The following is a 20,808-nucleotide window of genomic DNA, read 5'->3' on the forward strand; positions in this document are numbered from 1 at the left end:
CGACGTGCAATATGCGTTCAACTTATCAATGTTCATGTGTCCTGCAGTTCACATTATGACGCGCAGTTAGCTGCGGTCTTCATCGATCCATGAGCCGAGTGATCCACTGCCGAGGGTGACTAACTTGCGTAAGGCCGCCGCTGTGCGCGTATACCCGTTCCCCGTAGGGAGGAGCAAGCCGCCGCTTAGAGACGAAGCATAAAGTGTCCTCATTCCACATAGGGCAAGCTGGATGAATCCATTTTACCCAGGACGGCCGAAGCGGCGTGGACCAGGGGAGAACTGAACCTTATACTTCACACCACAGTAAGTCTACGTGTCCTCTTCCACATAGGGCAAGCTAGAACTAACTATCTTACCCAGGACTGCCGAAGCAGCGTGGACCAGGGGAGGAACACACTTTTCATGGAAACGTAAGGCATCCATGACTGCCATAACGTAAGCCGCCGCTGTGCGCGTATACCCGTTCCCCCGTAGGGAGGAGCAAGCCGCCGCTTAGAGACGAAGCATAAAGTGTCCTCATTCCACATAGGGCAAGCTGGATGAATCCATTTTACCCAGGACGGCCGAAGCGGCGTGGACCAGGGGAGAACTGAACTTTATACTTCACACCACAGTAAGTCTACGTGTCCTCTTCCACATAGGGCAAGCTAGAACTAACTATCTTACCCAGGACTGCCGAAGCAGCGTGGACCAGGGGAGGAACACACTTTTCATAGAAACGTAAGGCATCCATGACTGCCATAGTGCGTAAGCCGCCGCTGTGCGCGTAAACCCGTTCCCCGTAGGGAGGAGTCAAGCCGCCGCTTAGAGACGAAGTATGAAGTGTCCTCTTCCACATAGGGCAAGCTAGAATGAACTATCTTACCCAGGACCGCCGAAGCAGCGTGGACCAGGGAGAACTGAACTTTATACTTCACACCACAGTATTGAGTAATGTGCCCTCTTCCACATAGGGCAAGCTGGAATGTTCCATTTTACCCAGGACGGCCGAAGCGGCGTGGACCAGTGGAGGACTACACAATCATGAGGTTTGATATCGACTTGTGTGTTTCAATAGGATACCGATGGTATGGTTTGAACCGATTTGATTTAGCCATTCTGAAGTCATCACTTGGTTGAAGCGCTGAACTAGGGAGGCATCGTTTACATATATATTGGTTTTCGCATGCTCTACTAGGTTAATGTCATGAGGTTGGCTATCGAGCATGCCCAAGTGATGACTTGATTGTGTGCTTGCTTGAATTCTTCACATTTCATACCATCGGTTAGTTGTCGAATCATTCCTCGATCATAACCTTCGTTCTTGGTTCATGTATGCTCTCTTCCACATAGGGCAAGCTAGAATTAACTATCTTACCCAGGACCGCCGAAGCAGCGTGGACCAGGGGAGAACTATACTTTGTCTTGTATGCCCTCTTCCACATAGGGCAAGCTAGAACTAACTATCTTACCCAGGACCGCCGAGCAGCGTGGACCAGTGGAGGACTATACTTTGTTCATAACACCACAGTATTGAGTAATGTGCCCTCTTCCACATAGGGCAAGCTAGAATGAACTATCTTACCCAGGACCGCCGGAGCAGTGTGGACCAGTGGAGGACTACACAATTAAGAGGGTTTGATATCGACTTGTGTGTTTCAATAGGGTACCGATGGTATGTTTTGAACCGATTTGATTTAGCCATTCTGAAGTCATCACTTGGTTGAAGCGCTGAACTAGGGAGGGGCATCGTTTACATATATATTGGTTTTCGCATGCTCTACTAGGTTAATGTCATAGGGTTGGCTATCGAGCATGCCCAAGTGATGACTTGATTGTGTGCTTGTCTTGAATTCTTCCACATTTCATACCATCGGTTAGTTGTCGAATCATTCCTCGATCATAACCTTCGTTCTTGGTTCATGTATGCTCTCTTCCACATAGGGCAAGCTAGAATTAACTATCTTACCCAGGACCGCCGAAGCAGCGTGGACCAGGGGAGAACTATACTTTGTCTTGTATGCCCTCTTCCACATAGGGCAAGCTAGAACTAACTATCTTACCCAGGACCGCCGAAGCAGCGTGGACCAGTGGAGGACTATACTTTGTTCATTACACCACAGTATTAAGTATGGTGTCCTCTTCACATAGGGCAAGCTAGAATTAACTATCTTACCCAGGACCGCCGAAGCAGTGTGGACCAGGGGAGGACTATACTTTATACTTCACACACTAGCCAAATTGAAGTCATCACTTGGTTGAAGCACTGAACTAGGGCGAGTCTATCGTTTACTTTGCATTGGGATAATACGCTGCATGCTCTCTTAGGTTAATGTCATGTGATTGGCTATAGAGCATGCCCAAGTGATGACTTTGTTTCAAGCTCAACAGGTAGGGTATTGAGTCCTCTTCCACATAGGGCAAGCTAGAATTAACTATCTTACCCAGGACCGCCGGAGCAGCGTGGACCAGTGGAGGACTATACTTTGTTCATTACACTACAGTATTAAGTATGGTGTCCTCTCCACATAGGGCAAGCTAGAACTAACTATCTTACCCAGGACCGCCGAAGCAGTGTGGACCAGGGGAGGACTATACTTTATACTTCACACACTAGCCATACTGAAGTCATCACTTGGTTGAAGCGCTGAACTACGGCGGGGTAATCGTTTACAGGTTTTAATCATATAGCTGCATGCTCATTAGTAGATAATGGAATATTGTATGGCAATATGAGCATGCCCAAGTGATGACTTCAGTATGGCTAGTGTGTGAAGTATAAAGTATTGAGTCCTCTTCCACATAGGGCAAGCTAGAATGAACTATCTTACCCAGGACCGCCGGAGCAGCGTGGACCAGTGGAGGACTCTATACTTTATACTTCACACACAGTATTGAGTACGACTTGCATAAAGCCCCTAATGAGAACCACGAGGGCTCTCTCAATGTAGAACCACGAGGGCTCTAGTACCGATTCTCTCGGTACGGCTTGGTCCGTGTTCCTTTATGCTTGTACTCGCAGAAAGTCTCAACCCGGAGGTCTTGACTTTGATTGTCATAGTTGGACTACGACGGGGCATCCGACCATTGCTGATCGAACACCCCTGATTCACCATCTTTCGGGTAGGCGGTACGCGTACCTCCGGACGCGGAAGTCTCAACCCGGAGGTCTTGACTTTGATTGTCATAGTTGGACTACGACGGGGCATCCGACCATAGCTGATCGAAACACCCCTGATTCATCATCTTTCGGGTAGGCGGTGCGCGCACCTCCGACGCGGAAGTCTCAACCCGGAGGTCTTGACTTTGTATTGTCATAGTTGGACTACGACGGGGTATCCGACTCATCGAATACCCCAGAGCACACCATCTTTCGGGTAGGCGGTACGCGTACCTCCGGACGCGGAAAGTCTCAACCCGGAGGTCTTGACTTTGGTTGTCATAGTTGGACTATGACGGGGCATCCGACCATTTGCTGATCGAACACCCCTGTTACACCATCTTTCGGATAGGCGGTGCGCGACACCACCGACGCGGAAAGTCTCAACCCGGAGGTCTTGACTTTGTATTGTTGGATAGTCCTCTTCCACTATAGGGCAAGCTGGAAATATTCCATTTTACCCAGGACTGCCGAGGCAGCGTGGACCAGGGGAGAACTTCACGGAATCTTCAGGCATCCATGATTGCCATAGTGCGTAAGCCGCCGCTGTGTGCGTCAACTCGTTCCCCGTGAGGAGGAGTCTAGCCGCCGCTAAAAGACGAAGCATTAAGTGTCCTCATTCCACTATAGGGCAAGCTAGAATGAACTATCTTACCCAGGACCGCCGAAGCAGCGTGGACCAAGGCGAAGACTATACTTATACTTCACACCACAGTATTGAGTACGACTTGCATAAAGCCCCTAATGAGAACCACGAGGGCTCTCTCAATGTAGAACCACGAGGGCTCTAGTACCGATTCTCTCGGTACGGCTTGGTCCGTGTTCCTTTATGCTTGTACGCGGAAAGTCTCAACCCGGAGGTCTTGACTTTGATTGTCATAGTTGGACTACGACGGGGCATCCGACCATTGCTGATCGAACACCCCTGATTCACCATCTTTCGGATAGGAGGTGCGCCCACCTCCGACGCGGAAGTCTCAACCCGGAGGTTCGGACTTAGAGTTTTTCCCATTTAAAAGTTTTTCTCTTAGCCATACTGAAGTCATCACTTGGTGAACGATTGAACTAGGGCGGGTTAATCGTTTATAGGTATCATGTGGTTTGCATGCTCTCTTAGGTTAAGGTCATGTGGTTGGCTATCGAGCATGCCCAAGTGATGACTTTGTTTCACGCTTGCTTGATTTCTTCAAGATTCCCTGTTATATAGTGTAATCATTCGAGAACAGGGAATCTTTGGTTTTGCTCAACAGGTATTGGATGTCAACTTGGTATCTAGATCGCATTAAGTCTCAACCCTTAGGTTCGGACTTGTATAGTGACATCTTGTTACGGTCTTGAGTCTCAACCCGCAGGTTCGGACTACTTAGTGTTTGATCGAATATAATATGGCAACTTGTGCCTAAGTCTCAACCCGCAGGTTCGGACTTCTGTTTATTTGGCCAATGTATGTATAAGGCAACTTGTGCCTAAGTCTCAACCCGCAGGTTCGGACTTGTGTATTTGTTCGAAGTCATGTATAAGGCAACGTGTGCCTAAGTCTCAACCCGCAGGTTCGGACTTGTTAGTGTTTCGTCAACTTTCATATGGCAACTTGTGCCTAAGTCTCAACCCGCAGGTTCGGACTTGTGTATTTGTTCGAAGTCATGTATAAGGCAACTTGTGCCTAAGTCTCAACCCGCAGGTTCGGACTTCATAGTGTTTCGTCAATGTTCATATGGCAACTTGTGCCTAAGTCTCAACCCGCAGGTTCGGACTTCTATAGTGTTTCGTCAATTATCATATGGCAACTTGTGCCGAAGTCTCAACCCGCAGGTTCGGACTTCTGGAAGGATCACTTGGCCACTAATGATCCTTCCGCAGGTTCACCTACGGAAACCTTGTTACGACTTTTACTTCCTCTAAATCATCAAGTTCGGTCAACTTCGATAAAGCAGACGCGGTTCACGAGGATCCAGCGAACGATCATCTCCAAAGACCTCACTAAATAATCCATCGGTAGAGTAGCGACGGGCGGTGTGTACAAAGGGCAGGGACGTATTCAACGCTGGCTGATGACCAGCACTTACTAGAAGTTCCGAGTTCATATGGACCATTGCAATCCATAATCCCTACTAAGTGAGTATTTGAGTGATTTCCCGTTCCTCTCGGAATAGGAGACACGCTGCTACCCACATTGTAGCACGCGTGTAGCCCAGAACATCTAAGGGCATCACGGACCTGTTATCGCTCGATCTCATTTTGCTAAACACAAATTGTCCTGCTAAGCAGCGTACCGTAAGTGCACTTGCGCACACGAACAGCGAAGGTGTCAGGTCATACTCCACCGAAAGGTCCTAACCCGTTCCAATCGGCATCGACGCATTAACGCTGACTGCGTTCTAGTTAGCATATGTGAGTCACGTTCGTTATCGGAATTAACCAGACAAATCAATCCACGAACTAAGAACGGCCATGCACCACTACCCTTAAATTTGAGAAAGAGCTATTAATCTGTCTCACCTCCATAAGTTCGGACCTGGTAAGTTTTCCCGTGTTGAGTCAAATTGAACCGCAAGCTCCATTTCATTGTGGTGCCCTTCCGTCAATTCCTTTAAGTTTCAACTTTGCAACCATACTTCCCCCGGAACCTGACTTTGGTTTCCCGGAAGCTACTGAGAGCACCTGGTTGTAGCGTCTCCCAATTGCTAGTTGGCATCGTTTACGGTTAGAACTAGGGCGGTATCTAATCGCCTTCGATCCTCTAACTTTCGTTCTTGATTAAAGAAAGCATCCTTGACAAATGCCTTCGCTTTAGTTAGTCTTACGACGGTCTACGAATTTCACCTCTCGCGCCGTAATACTAGTGTCCCCAACTACTTCTGTTAATCATTACCTCCGGTCTGAGTACAAACCAATGAAAGATTAGACCAAGGTCGTATTCCATTATTCCATGCAAGATTATTCTAGGGCGTTTGGGCACCCTGCTTTAAGCACTCTAATTTGTTCAAGGTAAACGTGAGCGGTCGAGCTCTATGTTACACTTGCACCCGTTGAAGGGCACACCATGACACAGACTTGGTGCCCTACCACACCATTGAGTCGCAACCAGATTCCGACTTGGCCCACCGACCACGGGTTGACCGGGTCGGCGGAGCCGGACTGTGTTGGACAAGTATCAACTTCGAACGTTTTAACCGCAACAATTTTAATATACGCTAGTGGAGCTGGAATTACCGCGGCTGCTGGCACCAGACTTGCCCTCCACTTGATCCTCGTAGAAGGATTTATGCTCTACTCATTCCAATTATGAAACATCATTAAAGAGTTTCATATTGTTATTTCTCGTCACTACCTCCCCGTCCCGGGATTGGGTAATTTACGCGCCTGCTGCCTTCCTTGGATGTGGTAGCCATTTCTCAGGCTCCCTCTCCGGAATCGAACCCTGATTCCCCGTTACCCGTTGCAACCATGGTAGTCCTCTATACTACCATCCATAGTTGATAGGGCAGATATTTGCGAGATCTGTCGTCGGTGCGAGACCATACGATCAGCATCATTATCCAGACTTCAACTCAATGACACGGAGAACCCGCGATTGGTTTGACTAATAAGTGCACCAGTTCCCGCGAGGGTCCTGGCATGTTGCATGTATTAGCTCTAGATTTTCCACAGTTATCCAAGTAACTAGGTTGATGATCTCGTAAATTATAGCTGTTATACTGAGCCTTATGCGGTTTCACATTAAATCTGTTTGTACTTAGACATGCATGGCTTAACCTTTGAGACGAGCGTATATTACTGGTAGGATCAACCAGAATTCCGACTTTGCGTTCGAATGTTCATTGTCCCATTGCACCCGGAGGAGCAAACACCACGTTCTATATGTTGTCAAGTCCGGTAGCACACGGGAGGCGAGCCCCCGTGCGAACCTCATTGCCCTCGTATCACACACACCCGATGCACCGGACAGGCACTTGAGCGGCATTCGACTCCGCTAAGCGCACGTGCGCCCGATTGTGCATGCGCTGACGGGGCCTTCATACCCCTACCACAGCGACCTTATGCCAAACTTCCATGAATACTTAGGTGAGCTGACAAGGGCCTTCATTTCCCTACCATCAACTAAAGGACACGCTAGGCGCGTCCGATCATTGCAACTGCGGGGCTTTCATACCCCAATCACCACAGTACGCAATTCACCAGAGTTTAATCACAACCCCCCCGGACATGGCACACTATTAACTTGCAACAAAACTTAGTGTGTGCCGGGCACATCGGTTCCACAAAATCATTCCCGATGTACCCCAATTGGGGTTGTGAACGCATCCATGGTCCTCTGACACACCCAACCAAGCGTGGATACTACATACCTCAAACACCCAGTACACTAACAGACAAATCAACATATGGTTGCTTTCCCCCAGACATTTGCCAATCACTTGGCACCCGGACGGGAACTCGCTCCTGATTGCGCCAATGCCACCCATTTGCCAAGAGCGAGTTCTGTATGTAGATTTCATTTGGAAAGACAACCGTGTACTGGATATTCTATCCGACGATTACAGATGACGAGTACGAGACTCGACTACACTCACGGATAATACATTTTGGGTCATTGCTTTCGGGGTTTTCGATTGGTCTTGCGCTTGTAAACGTATAACTTTGACTTGTGGTAACCTCGGTATGTTAGTCGATCACGTGGTTGTGAACTGGTAAGGGTGGGCAATCTGTTCACTTGCACTCTGGGTAGGAATAGGTGAGCGCTATAGGTTAAGATCATTGTATGGTTCCATCGTGATGACTTTCGCTAGATAGTAGGATGTTTGGATAGTTATAACGTTTCTGGCCATTTGTTCATAGTGTTCGGTTCATTGAGGAATTCGATTGGTCTTTGCTTCACACACGTGGTCGATCACTTGGATGTGAACTAGGGTGAGAATAAGGGTGTTCACTAGTGCTCTTAGGTTTTTGGATCAGTACTGAGCACTTGATTGGTTTCGCATAATATGTATCCATAGTGATGACTCTTTCCAGCTTAAGATTTCGTGACCGGTTTCGAATCCTTCCCACGTTCGCTTTTACTTGGTTCAGGTTTTCGAGTGTAGATTTGAAAGCAATCTCATGTATGTATCCCATCTGATATAAGCCACTGACAGTTCATGTCACCTCGTTCAACTCTCGCTGGGTCACAGAAGTATGTTACTGCGCCCATTATCCCTACTCGGATAGTCGTTCGTTCGTTCGTTTTATACTACGGTGAGTAAACTCAATTTGTGCATCGCATAGCCATGGAAAGCAAGCTTTCGCGGGCCTCTTCGACTGTTTTGATACGAGCTGTGCCCGTGATGCTTGTCATCCCAGGATACTAGACCCCTTTGGACGACCGCATGACCATCAGAAAGTAAATTCCACGTTCGATTTGGGGTGTGAACCCCGAACATAAAGTCTTTGTGTAGAACCACGAGGGCTCTATAGTACCGATTCTCTCGGTACGCTTGGTCCGTGTTCCTTTATGTTCGTACTCTTGTGAATAAGATTCACGTTCGTTTTGGGATATTTGCTACTGTCACCGTTTGAGTACTATGGGGCTTGAACCCCTAACATAAAGTCTTTGTGTAGAACCACGAGGGTTCTATAGTACCGATTCTCTCGGTACGCTTGGTCCGTGTTCCTTTATGTTCGTACTCTTGTGTGTATAATATTCATGTTCGGTTTGGGATATTTGCTACTTTCACAGGGTCCCGTTCTTCATACAAGTCTGCCTTGCTAATGTGGTAACTTTATAGTGTAGTTCTGACATCCCAATTTTGGGACTTAGCCGATTTTTCGTATATTTCCATATGACCCATAGGGTCCCTTTCTTCATACAAGCTTGCCTAGGGCGATCGGTCAAAACTTGTCTTACTATTCGATTGGTCTTCGCACTTTCACCCTAGGCAGTTCGCCTAGGTCTGTCTTCTTGAGGAGGCCAAAACCCGAAATAAGGAGGTTCGGCCGACCCTGAAACCTCCCCTGTCTGAACTACACTAACCCGATTTTTCAGGGTCCTCAGCGCCATACAACTTTGCCTAGGTCACTTGTACTCTTGACTTAGGCCATCCGACTTGGTCCGTGTTTCTTCCTAGGGTTCACCTAGGTACTTTGCCTTGCTTGATGTGGTAACTTTTTAGTGTAGTTCAGACATCCTAATTTTGGGACTTAGCCGATTTTTCATGTATTTCCATATGACCCATAGGGTCCCTTTCTTCATACAAGCTTGCCTAGGGCGATCGGTCAAAACTTGTCTTACTATTCGATTGGTCTTCGCACTTTCACCCTAGGCAGTTCGCCTAGGTCTGTCTTCTTGAGGAGGCCAAAACCCGAAATAAGGAGGTCCAGCCGACCCTGAAACCTCCCCTGTCTTAACTACACTAACCCGATTTTTCATGGTCCTTAGCGCCATACAACTTTGCCTAGGTCACTTGTACTCTTGACTTAGGCCATCTGACTTGGTCCGTGTTTCTTCCTAGGGTTCACCTAGGTACTTTGCCTTGCTTGATGTGGTAACTTTTTAGTGTAGTTCAGACATCCCAATTTCGGGACTTAGCCGATTTTTCGTATATTTCCATATGACCCATAGGGTCCCTTTCTTCATACAAGCTTGCCTAGGGCGATCGGTCAAAACTTGTCTTACTATTCGATTGGTCTTCGCACTTTCACCCTAGGCAGTTTGCCTAGGTCTGTCTTCTTGAGGAGGCCAAAACCCGAAATAAGGAGGTTCAGCCGACCCTGAAACCTCCCCTGTCTTAACTACACTAACCCGATTTTTCATGGTCCTTAGCGCCATACAACTTTGCCTAGGTCACTTGTACTCTTGACTTAGGCCATCTGACTTGGTCCGTGTTTCTTCCTAGGGTTCACCTAGGTACTTTGCCTTGCTTGATGTGGTAACTTTTTAGTGTAGTTCAGACATCCCAATTTCGGGACTTAGCCGATTTTTCGTATATTTCCATATGACCCATAGGGTCCCTTTCTTCATACAAGCTTGCCTAGGGCGATCGGTCAAAACTTGTCTTACTATTCGATTGGTCTTCGCACTTTCACCCTAGGCAGTTTGCCTAGGTGTAGCTTCTTGAGGAGGTCAAAACCCAAAATAAGGAGGTTCAGCCGACCCAAAAACCTCCCCTGTCTAAACTACACTAACCAGATTTTTCAGGGTCCTCACCGTCATACAACTTTGCCTAGGTCACTTGTTCTCTTGACTTAGGCCATCTGACTTGGTCCGTGTTTCTTGCTAGGGTTCACCTAGGTACTTTGCCTTGCTTGATGTGGTAACTTTTTAGTGTAGTTCAGACATCCCAATTTTGGGACTTAGCCGATTTTTCATGTATTTCCATATGACCCATAGGGTCCCTTTCTTCATACAAGCTTGCCTAGGGCGATCGGTCAAAACTTGTCTTACTATTCGATTGGTCTTCGCACTTTCACCCTAGGCAGTTTGCCTAGGTGTAGCTTCTTGAGGAGGTCAAAACCCAAAATAAGGAGGTTCAGCCGACCCAAAAACCTCCCCTGTCTAAACTACACTAACCAGATTTTTCAGGGTCCTCACCGTCATACAACTTTGCCTAGGTCACTTGCACTCTTGACTTAGGCCATCTGACTTGGTCCGTGTTTCTTGCTAGGGTTCACCTAGGTAGTTTGCCTTGCTTGATGTGGTAACTTTTTAGTGTAGTTCTGACATCCCAATTTTGGGACTTAGCCGATTTTTCATGTATTTCCATATGACCCTTAGGGTCCCTTTCTTCATACAAGCTTGCCTAGGGCGATCGGTCAAAACTTGTCTTACTATTCGATTGGTCTTCGCACTTTCACCCTAGGCAGTTTGCCTAGGTGTAGCTTCTTGATGAGGCCAAAACCCAAAATAAGGGGGTTCGGCCGACCCAAAAACCTACCCTGTCTAAACTACACTAACCAGATTTTTCAGGGTCCTCAGCGCCATACAACTTTGCCTAGGTCACTTGTTCTATTGACTTAGGCCATCTGACTTGGTCCGTGTTTCTTCCTAGGGTTCACCTAGGTACTTTGCCTTGCTTGGTGTGGTAACTTTTTAGTGTAGTTCTGACATCCTCATTTTGGGACTTAGCCGATTTTTCGTAAAATACCATATGACCCATATGGGTCCTTTCCTTCATATAAGTTTGCCTTGCTTGGTATGGTAACATTTGAGTGTAGTTCTGACATCATCATTTTGGGACTTAGCCGATTTTTCGTAAAATACCATATGACCCATATGGGTCCTTTGCTTCATATAAGTTTGCCTTGCTTGGTGTGGTAACATTTGAGTGTAGTTCTGACATCCCCATTTTGGGACTTAGCCGATTTTTCAATCAATACCATATGACCCATCAGGGTCCTTTGCTTCATATAAGTTTGCCTTGCTTGGTGTGGTAACATTTGAGTGTAGTTCTGACATCCCCATTTTGGGACTTAGCCGATTTTTCGTAAAATACCATATGACCCATCAGGGTCCTTGCCTTCATATAAGTTTGCCTTGCTTGGTGTGGTAACATTTGAGTGTAGTTCTGACATCCCCATTTTGGGACTTAGCCGATTTTTCGATCCATACCATATGACCCATCAGGGTCCTTTCCTTCATATAAGTTTGCCTTGCTTGGTGTGGTAACATTTGAGTGTAGTTCTGACATCCCCATTTTGGGACTTAGCCGATTTTTCGTAAAATACCATATGACCCATCAGGGTCCTTTCCTTCATATAAGTTTGCCTTGCTTGGTGTGGTAACATTTGAGTGTAGTTCTGACATCCCCATTTTGGGACTTAGCCGATTTTTCGTAAAATACCATATGACCCATCAGGGTCCTTTCCTTCATATAAGTTTGCCTTGCTTGGTGTGGTAACATTTGAGTGTAGTTCTGACATCCCCATTTTGGGACTTAGCCGATTTTTCGATCCATACCATATGACCCATCAGGGTCCTTTCCTTCATATAAGTTTGCCTTGCTTGGTGTGGTAACATTTGAGTGTAGTTCTGACATCCCCATTTTGGGACTTAGCCGATTTTTCGTAAAATACCATATGACCCATCAGGGTCCTTTGCTTCATATAAGTTTGCCTTGCTTGGTGTGGTAACATTTGAGTGTAGTTCTGACATCCCCATTTTGGGACTTAGCCGATTTTTCGATCCATACCATATGACCCATCAGGGTCCTTTGCTTCATATAAGTTTGCCTTGCTTGGTGTGGTAACATTTGAGTGTAGTTCTGACATCCCCATTTTGGGACTTAGCCGATTTTTCAATCAATACCATATGACCCATCAGGGTCCTTTGCTTCATATAAGTTTGCCTTGCTTGGTGTGGTAACATTTGAGTGTAGTTCTGACATCCCCATTTTGGGACTTAGCCGATTTTTCGTAAAATACCATATGACCCATCAGGGTCCTTGCCTTCATATAAGTTTGCCTTGCTTGGTGTGGTAACATTTGAGTGTAGTTCTGACATCCCCATTTTGGGACTTAGCCGATTTTTCGATCCATACCATATGACCCATCAGGGTCCTTTCCTTCATATAAGTTTGCCTTGCTTGGTGTGGTAACATTTGAGTGTAGTTCTGACATCCCCATTTTGGGACTTAGCCGATTTTTCGTAAAATACCATATGACCCATCAGGGTCCTTTCCTTCATATAAGTTTGCCTTGCTTGGTGTGGTAACATTTGAGTGTAGTTCTGACATCCCCATTTTGGGACTTAGCCGATTTTTCGTAAAATACCATATGACCCATCAGGGTCCTTTCCTTCATATAAGTTTGCCTTGCTTGGTGTGGTAACATTTGAGTGTAGTTCTGACATCCCCATTTTGGGACTTAGCCGATTTTTCGATCCATACCATATGACCCATCAGGGTCCTTTCCTTCATATAAGTTTGCCTTGCTTGGTGTGGTAACATTTGAGTGTAGTTCTGACATCCCCATTTTGGGACTTAGCCGATTTTTCGTAAAATACCATATGACCCATCAGGGTCCTTTGCTTCATATAAGTTTGCCTTGCTTGGTGTGGTAACATTTGAGTGTAGTTCTGACATCCCCATTTTGGGACTTAGCCGATTTTTCGATCCATACCATATGACCCATCAGGGTCCTTTGCTTCATATAAGTTTGCCTTGCTTGGTGTGGTAACATTTGAGTGTAGTTCTGACATCCCCATTTTGGGACTTAGCCGATTTTTCAATCAATACCATATGACCCATCAGGGTCCTTTGCTTCATATAAGTTTGCCTTGCTTGGTGTGGTAACATTTGAGTGTAGTTCTGACATCCCCATTTTGGGACTTAGCCGATTTTTCGTAAAATACCATATGACCCATCAGGGTCCTTTGCTTCATATAAGTTTGCCTTGCTTGGTGTGGTAACATTTGAGTGTAGTTCTGACATCCCCATTTTGGGACTTAGCCGATTTTTCGATCCATACCATATGACCCATCAGGGTCCTTTCCTTCATATAAGTTTGCCTTGCTTGGTGTGGTAACATTTGAGTGTAGTTCTGACATCCCCATTTTGGGACTTAGCCGATTTTTCGTAAAATACCATATGACCCATCAGGGTCCTTTCCTTCATATAAGTTTGCCTTGCTTGGTGTGGTAACATTTGAGTGTAGTTCTGACATCCCCATTTTGGGACTTAGCCGATTTTTCGTAAAATACCATATGACCCATCAGGGTCCTTTCCTTCATATAAGTTTGCCTTGCTTGGTGTGGTAACATTTGAGTGTAGTTCTGACATCCCCATTTTGGGACTTAGCCGATTTTTCGATCCATACCATATGACCCATCAGGGTCCTTTCCTTCATATAAGTTTGCCTTGCTTGGTGTGGTAACATTTGAGTGTAGTTCTGACATCCCCATTTTGGGACTTAGCCGATTTTTCGTAAAATACCATATGACCCATCAGGGTCCTTTGCTTCATATAAGTTTGCCTTGCTTGGTGTGGTAACATTTGAGTGTAGTTCTGACATCCCCATTTTGGGACTTAGCCGATTTTTCGATCCATACCATATGACCCATCAGGGTCCTTTGCTTCATATAAGTTTGCCTTGCTTGGTGTGGTAACATTTGAGTGTAGTTCTGACATCCCCATTTTGGGACTTAGCCGATTTTTCGTAAAATACCATATGACCCATCAGGGTCCTTTGCTTCATATAAGTTTGCCTTGCTTGGTGTGGTAACATTTGAGTGTAGTTCTGACATCCCCATTTTGGGACTTAGCCGATTTTTCGTAAAATACCATATGACCCATCAGGGTCCTTTGCTTCATATAAGTTTGCCTTGCTTGGTGTGGTAACATTTGAGTGTAGTTCTGACATCCCCATTTTGGGACTTAGCCGATTTTTCGTAAAATACCATATGACCCATCAGGGTCCTTTGCTTCATATAAGTTTGCCTTGCTTGGTGTGGTAACATTTGAGTGTAGTTCTGACATCCCCATTTTGGGACTTAGCCGATTTTTCGTAAAATACCATTTGACCCATCAGGGGCCTTTGCTTCATATAAGTTTGCCTTGCTTGGTGTGGTAACATTTGAGTGTAGTTCTGACATCCTCATTTTGGGACTTAGCCGATTTTTCGATCCATACCATATGACCCATCAGGGTCCTTGCCTTCATATAAGTTTGCCTTGCTTGGTGTGGTAACATTTTAGTGTAGTTCTGACATCACCATTTTGGGACTTAGCCGATTTTTCGTAAAATACCATATGACCCATCAGGGTCCTTGCCTTCATATAAGTTTGCCTTGCTTGGTGTGGTAACATTTTAGTGTAGTTCTGACATCACCATTTTGGGACTTAGCCGATTTTTCGTAAAATACCATATGACCCATCAGGGTCCTTTGCTTCATATAAGTTTGCCTTGCTTGGTGTGGTAACACATGAGTGTAGTTCTGACATCCCCATTTTGGGACTTAGCCGATTTTTCGACCAATACCATATGACCCATCAGGGTCCTTTGCTTCATATAAGTTTGCCTTGCTTGGTGTGGTAACATTTGAGTGTAGTTCTGACATCCCCATTTTGGGACTTAGCCGATTTTTCGATCCATCCTATATGACCCATCAGGGTCCTTTTTCTTCATATAAGTTTCCCAAGACTTAGTGCTTTTTACCTTTGGACACCAATATCACCCTTACGGGTTTCTTTGATCTTCTCACTTTGTATTGACCAAATGTAGGTCTTGCCATGCCAAACATATAATTGTTCTACACCAAGTCTCTATCTCGTACCGCCAGCTCGGTACATTCGATCAACCTGCCCTTAAGGCACCCGGGACTTAGCCATTTTTTCACATTTTTCATGATTTTGAGGCAACTTTTCTCGACTTTGTCACCTTATATCACCAAGATCCTTTCCCTTTAGCGCTTCACTCTGTTCGTATGATATTTAGCGCTGACTATCACCTTTCTATCGCTGACCTCAACTTCTTATTCGGTGCCATAGAGCCAGAGATATTTGGTGTATGCTGTTATAAGGGAAGTTTGTCACTTTTTCAAAGGCCCACTTTGGGACGCCCATATCTCACCTTCACGTATCTTCGATCTTCTTGTCGTATATGGACGAAACTTAGGCCTTGTCTTGGCCAACTTATAAATGTTCTACGGCCAAGCCGTATCTCTTACCGCCAGCCCGGTATTCATGGACTTAGTTGGATTTTCGCCTCTCGTGGTAACAATTTCTGACTTTGACTCACAATAACACCCAAACGGTCACATGCTAGCGCTTTGCTTGGTAGGAATTATAGTTAGCGCTACCTTTTCTCTTTCCATCGATACCTTGTTCGTTCCATTCCATGCCATACAGCCGAAGTTATGATGTTTCCCGTTTTCCATATCATGTGGAGCTTATGCTCTGGGAAAACCATCTAACACCTGTACCACCCTTTTGGGTACCACCGATCTCGTCACTATGTTCGGGCCAAATATAGGTTATAACATGCCCAACATATAATTGTTCTACACCAAGTCTCTATCTCTTACCGCCTGCTCGGTATTTTACTCGTAAGTCCAAATTTCACAACTTGTACTTTTTGGCCCAATGTACTCGAGTTTCAATTTTGGTAACATTTTTCGACTTTGACACTTAATAACTTCCAAATCATGCTAGTTAGCGCTTTGCTTTCTTCTAGTCGTATCTAGCGCTGGGTGTTACCTTTCCAAAACATATCCTAGCTTAACAATCCATGCCATACAGCCGGAGCTATACGGTGCACAAGTCAAATCCATTTTAGCCATGTTTCATTTTTGCCAATTTTTGACCACTCGTATCACCCTTCCAGAGTGGTCCGATCTTCTCGCTGTCTATGGACGACTTTTAGGTCTCGTAGAGGCAAACTTATAAGTATTCTACGTCAACCCGCTATCTCTTACCGCCTGCTCGGTATTCTTGGTCTTGTGTGATTTTTGGAAATTTTGGTATTATTTTTCCACTTTGTCGCTTAATAACTCAGTTTTGCTCAACACTTAGCGCTTCGGTTGTTTGGGATTATAGTTAGCGCTCGGTTCGACCTTTCCAACACTGATCTTAGCTTGTCGATCCGTTCCATACAGCCTGAGTTATTCGCGATACCGTGTTTCAACCCATTTCTCAAGTCTCGTTTTGGTCCAACTTTGAACCAGCCATATCACCCTGATGGGTACCTCCGATCATCTCGCTCTATATTGGCCAAAGTTAGGTCTTGTGGTAACGTACTTATGATTGTTCTACGCCGTGTTCGTAGCTCTTATCGTTCGCCCGCTATTTTCGATCATAAGGTGAATTTTCGCCTCTAAACCACCATTTTTCACCTTTGCCCTCTAATATGACCGACTTGCTCAACACCTAGCGCTTCGCTTGGTAGGACACATAGCTAGCGCTCGTCAAGACCTTTCCAACGCATATCCAAGCTTTCCGATCCGAGCCATACAGCCTGAGCTATAGGCGATACCGTTTTTCCCATTTTCTTGGTCACACGCACTTTAGGGTACCCCTTTTTGCCTTTGACCCTTAATACCTCCTCCGGGTCACTAGTAGGCGCTCAGCTTGGTAGGAAACATAGCTAGAGCAGGCCTTCACCTTTCCAAAACTGCCGAAAGTGTACCGATCCGACATCTAGAACCAAAGTTATGGTCATTCCCATCATGCTCTACTTTCATGGTCAACCTCCACCAAGCACACCTAGGTTGGACCAACTTTCACCAACTCATCTCGAACCCCAAATTTGCTTCGACCTACTAGGTTTCCCTAGCAAAGTGGCCAAAACATCCATTACAACACGACTGGTCTTTCTGGTGGTCGACCTAGGCGACTTTGTTCGACGACCACCACCCCATGGAACTGAAAGACGTCCCTTGATACGGACCACCGATACATTTTCCGGCCTGTCTAAACTACACTCATCGAAATTTTTTTGGGTCCCCACCGTCATACAAGTTTGCCTAGGTCAAGTTTTTCTTCCGGATCGGCCGCGGACCTCACTTTTCATTATCTAGGGAGGCCATAGGGCCCCAAAAGGGGTTTTTTAAAATTTTCGACACTTTCGACTTTGGTCGGATTTTTTCCGATTTTGGTCCGACCTAGGGACTTGGTGGTCCAAGGAGCCTCGGGACCAAACTTTTTTCTCAGGGGTCCCTACCTCCATACAACTTTGCCTAGGTAAATTTTTTGTTCCAAATCGACCGCGGATTTCACTTTTCAATATCTGGGGCTCGTGTAGAGTCCGAATATGAGGTTTTCTCATTTTTCGACATTTTCGACTTTTTTCGACTTTTTTCGGGTTTTTCGACCTAGGGGTCCGCCGAACAAATTTTGGGTCAAAAATTTTTATTGAACTAGTCGAAAGTACGCAAAAAGATAAGACTTTTTGCCGAAGACACCATGCCCCGGAACCGACTCCTTCCCCTTCAAAATTGGGGACAAACGTGATTTTTGAAACTTTTCCTTAGGGAGCCCAAGACTTAGAAAATTTTCAAATTCTCGATTTTTCGATTGCGAGCTAGCGCTTTGCGGTCTTCGGCAATGTTGTAGATCTCGACGAGATAAGACTTTTTGGTCAAGGGACATTTTGCCCTCCGACCCCTCCTTCCCCCCGCAAATCGCCCCACAAAGTGCAATTTTTGCATTTTCACCTCTTTGCACGCACTGTTCGGCCCAAATGGCCACTTTCTATGGGTCTGAGCGCTTTGCGGTCTTCGGCAAACTTTTAGAGCGTACCAAGCCCTAATTATAATTCTTCTACACCACCTTCGTACCTCTTCATCCCTGGCCGCTATTCGCGTACCAAGGTAATTTTTGTTCATTTTGTCAACATTTTTCATCTTTGACTGCTTATATCGGCCTTGCCATGAACCGATAGCGCTTCGCTGTGTTCTAACGTAAGTTAGTACTGCTCAATACCTTTCCAAATCATGTCTTAGATTGTCATTTGCTTGCATACAGCCGGAGCTATGAGCGATACCGTAAAAAGTACCGAAACTTGGAAAAATCCTTTGATCGCCCATATCCCCCCTTTGGGGGCCAGATATCGAAAAAAGTTCTGATTCAAAAAGTTGCGCATTAACGTGTTCTAGTTATGCCTAGAACATTTCACTTCGCTAGCTGGCCTGCAACTTAGCCGTAATTGGGATTTTAGGGTGTTCTTGGAGGGCCCATTTCCTGCGACTTGGTATCTTTTGGGCCCAATGTTTCTCTAATATCTCCACGAGTTTTCCAGATAGCCTTTTCAAACTTTCAGGGTGCCTAGAACACCTCAAGACCTTTCCAACGCTATGCCGTTTGCCTCGCTCGGACATCTACAGCCAAAGTTATTCGAGGTACACGGTACCTTACCCTGTTTTCTCAGTACTTGGTCGAAAATTTCGATCAGCCATATGACCGACTTGGACAACCCTGAGCGGGTTGGCCCCATATAACTAAACTTTCGTCTTGTGGAGGCAAACTTATAAATATTCCACGTCAACTCGCTATCTCGTACCGCCTTGACGGTATACTTGGTCCAAGGGCCATTTCCAGCGACTTGGTCGCAATTTCGCTCTAAGTTTCGCTAATACCTTCGTCCGTGGACATGGTGATTTTTTGTTCGTATTTTTCCTTGATAGTCCCACTCAAGACTATTCCATACCAGAGCCAAGCGTCCCGCTAAGTGCCATACAGCCTGAGCAGTAATTCATGAAAGGTACCTCTACCAGTTTTTGCCATACTTGGGTACAAACTTTGGATCGCCCATATCTCCACTTTGGAGGCCAGCCAGCACCTTGGCCTCATATACTTTTTTGTTGGTCATACCATGCACTAAATATAATTGTTCTACGCCAACTTGCTATCTCTTCTCCAACTTGAAGTTATTCTTGGTCCAAGTCCCATTTCATTCGTTTTTGGACCCATTTTGCTATATGTTTCACTAATAGCTTCGGCCATGGACAAGCTGATTTTCTATTTGTATTTTTCCTTGATAGTCCCACTCAAGACCATTCCAAAACACAACGCAGCTTGTCGCTCGGTGGCAAACTGACCGAGTTATAATTCATGAAAGGTACCTCAACTTGGTACACCACGTGGTCGGCCCAAACCATAAACCGACCAAACGACCGACTTGGAGCACCCTGACCGGGTTGGCCCCATATAATGAAAGTTGCGTCTCTACACGCCCAACTTATGAATATTCTACGCCAAGTCGCTATCTCTTACCGGTAAGCCGGTATTCACCTTCCAAGGGGGATTTTGGTCAAGTGCCATTTCCTGCGACTTGGTCCCCGAATACGACCATCATCACCTAATATCTCCGTGGTCTTTCAACTCAGCCTCATGAAACTTTCAGGGTAGATAGGTCTCCCCGAGACCTTTCCAACGGTGAGCCGTTTGCCTCGCTCGGCCATATACAGCCGAAGTTATTAATGGTACTTGGTACCTTACCCTGTTTTTTCCATACTTGTTCGTACTTGGGTACAAACTTTGTATCGCCCATATCTCCACTGTGGAGGCCAGCCAGCACCTTGGCCTCATATACTTTTTTGTTGGTCATACCATGCACTAAATATAATTGTTCTACGCCAACTTGCTATCTCTTCTCCAACTTGCCGTTATTCTTGGTCCAAAACCCATTTCATTCGTTTTTGGACCCATTTTGCTATATGTTTCACTAATAGTTTCGGCCATGGACAAGCTGATTTTCTACTTGTATTTTTCCTTGATAGTCCCACTCAAGACCATTTCAAAACACACCGCAACTTGTTGCTCGGTGGCAAACTGACCGAGTTATAATTCATGAAAGGTACCTCACCTTGGTACACCACGTGGTCGGCCCAAACCATAAACCGACCAAACGACCGACTTGGAGCACCCTGACCGGGTTGCCCCCATATAATGAAAGTTGCGTCTTTACACGCCCAACTTATGAATATTCTACGCCAAGTCGCTATCTCTTACCGGTAAGCCGGTATTCACCTTCCAAGCGTGATTTTGGTCAAGTGCCATTTCCAGCGACTTGGTCCCCGAATTGGACCATCATCACCTAATATCTCCGTGGTCTTTCAACTCAGCCTCATGAAACTTTCAGGGTAGATAGGTCTCCCCAATACCTTTCCAACGATATGCGGTTTGCCTCGCTAGGCCATCTACAGCCGAAGTTATTCATGGTACTTGGTACCTTACCCTGTTTTTTCCATACTTGTTCATA

The 20,808-nt window shown here is 45.8% G+C and overlaps 1 non-coding gene across 1 annotated transcript in view; it reads right to left on the reverse strand.

Annotated features, from left to right (window-relative positions):
- The window catches only part of LOC131270039 (5.8S ribosomal RNA), a 155-nt gene extending 37 nt beyond the window's left edge, over positions 1-118 (reverse strand). The window contains exon 1 of the ribosomal RNA XR_009179183.1: positions 1-118. This exon is cut by the window's left edge and continues 37 nt beyond it. This is a non-coding gene — a ribosomal RNA (5.8S ribosomal RNA).
- Between the last annotated feature and the right edge of the window lie 20,690 nt (positions 119-20,808).

Source organism: Anopheles coustani, assembly GCF_943734705.1.
Source record: "Anopheles coustani chromosome X unlocalized genomic scaffold, idAnoCousDA_361_x.2 X_unloc_128, whole genome shotgun sequence".
Lineage (NCBI taxonomy): Eukaryota > Metazoa > Arthropoda > Insecta > Diptera > Culicidae > Anopheles > Anopheles coustani.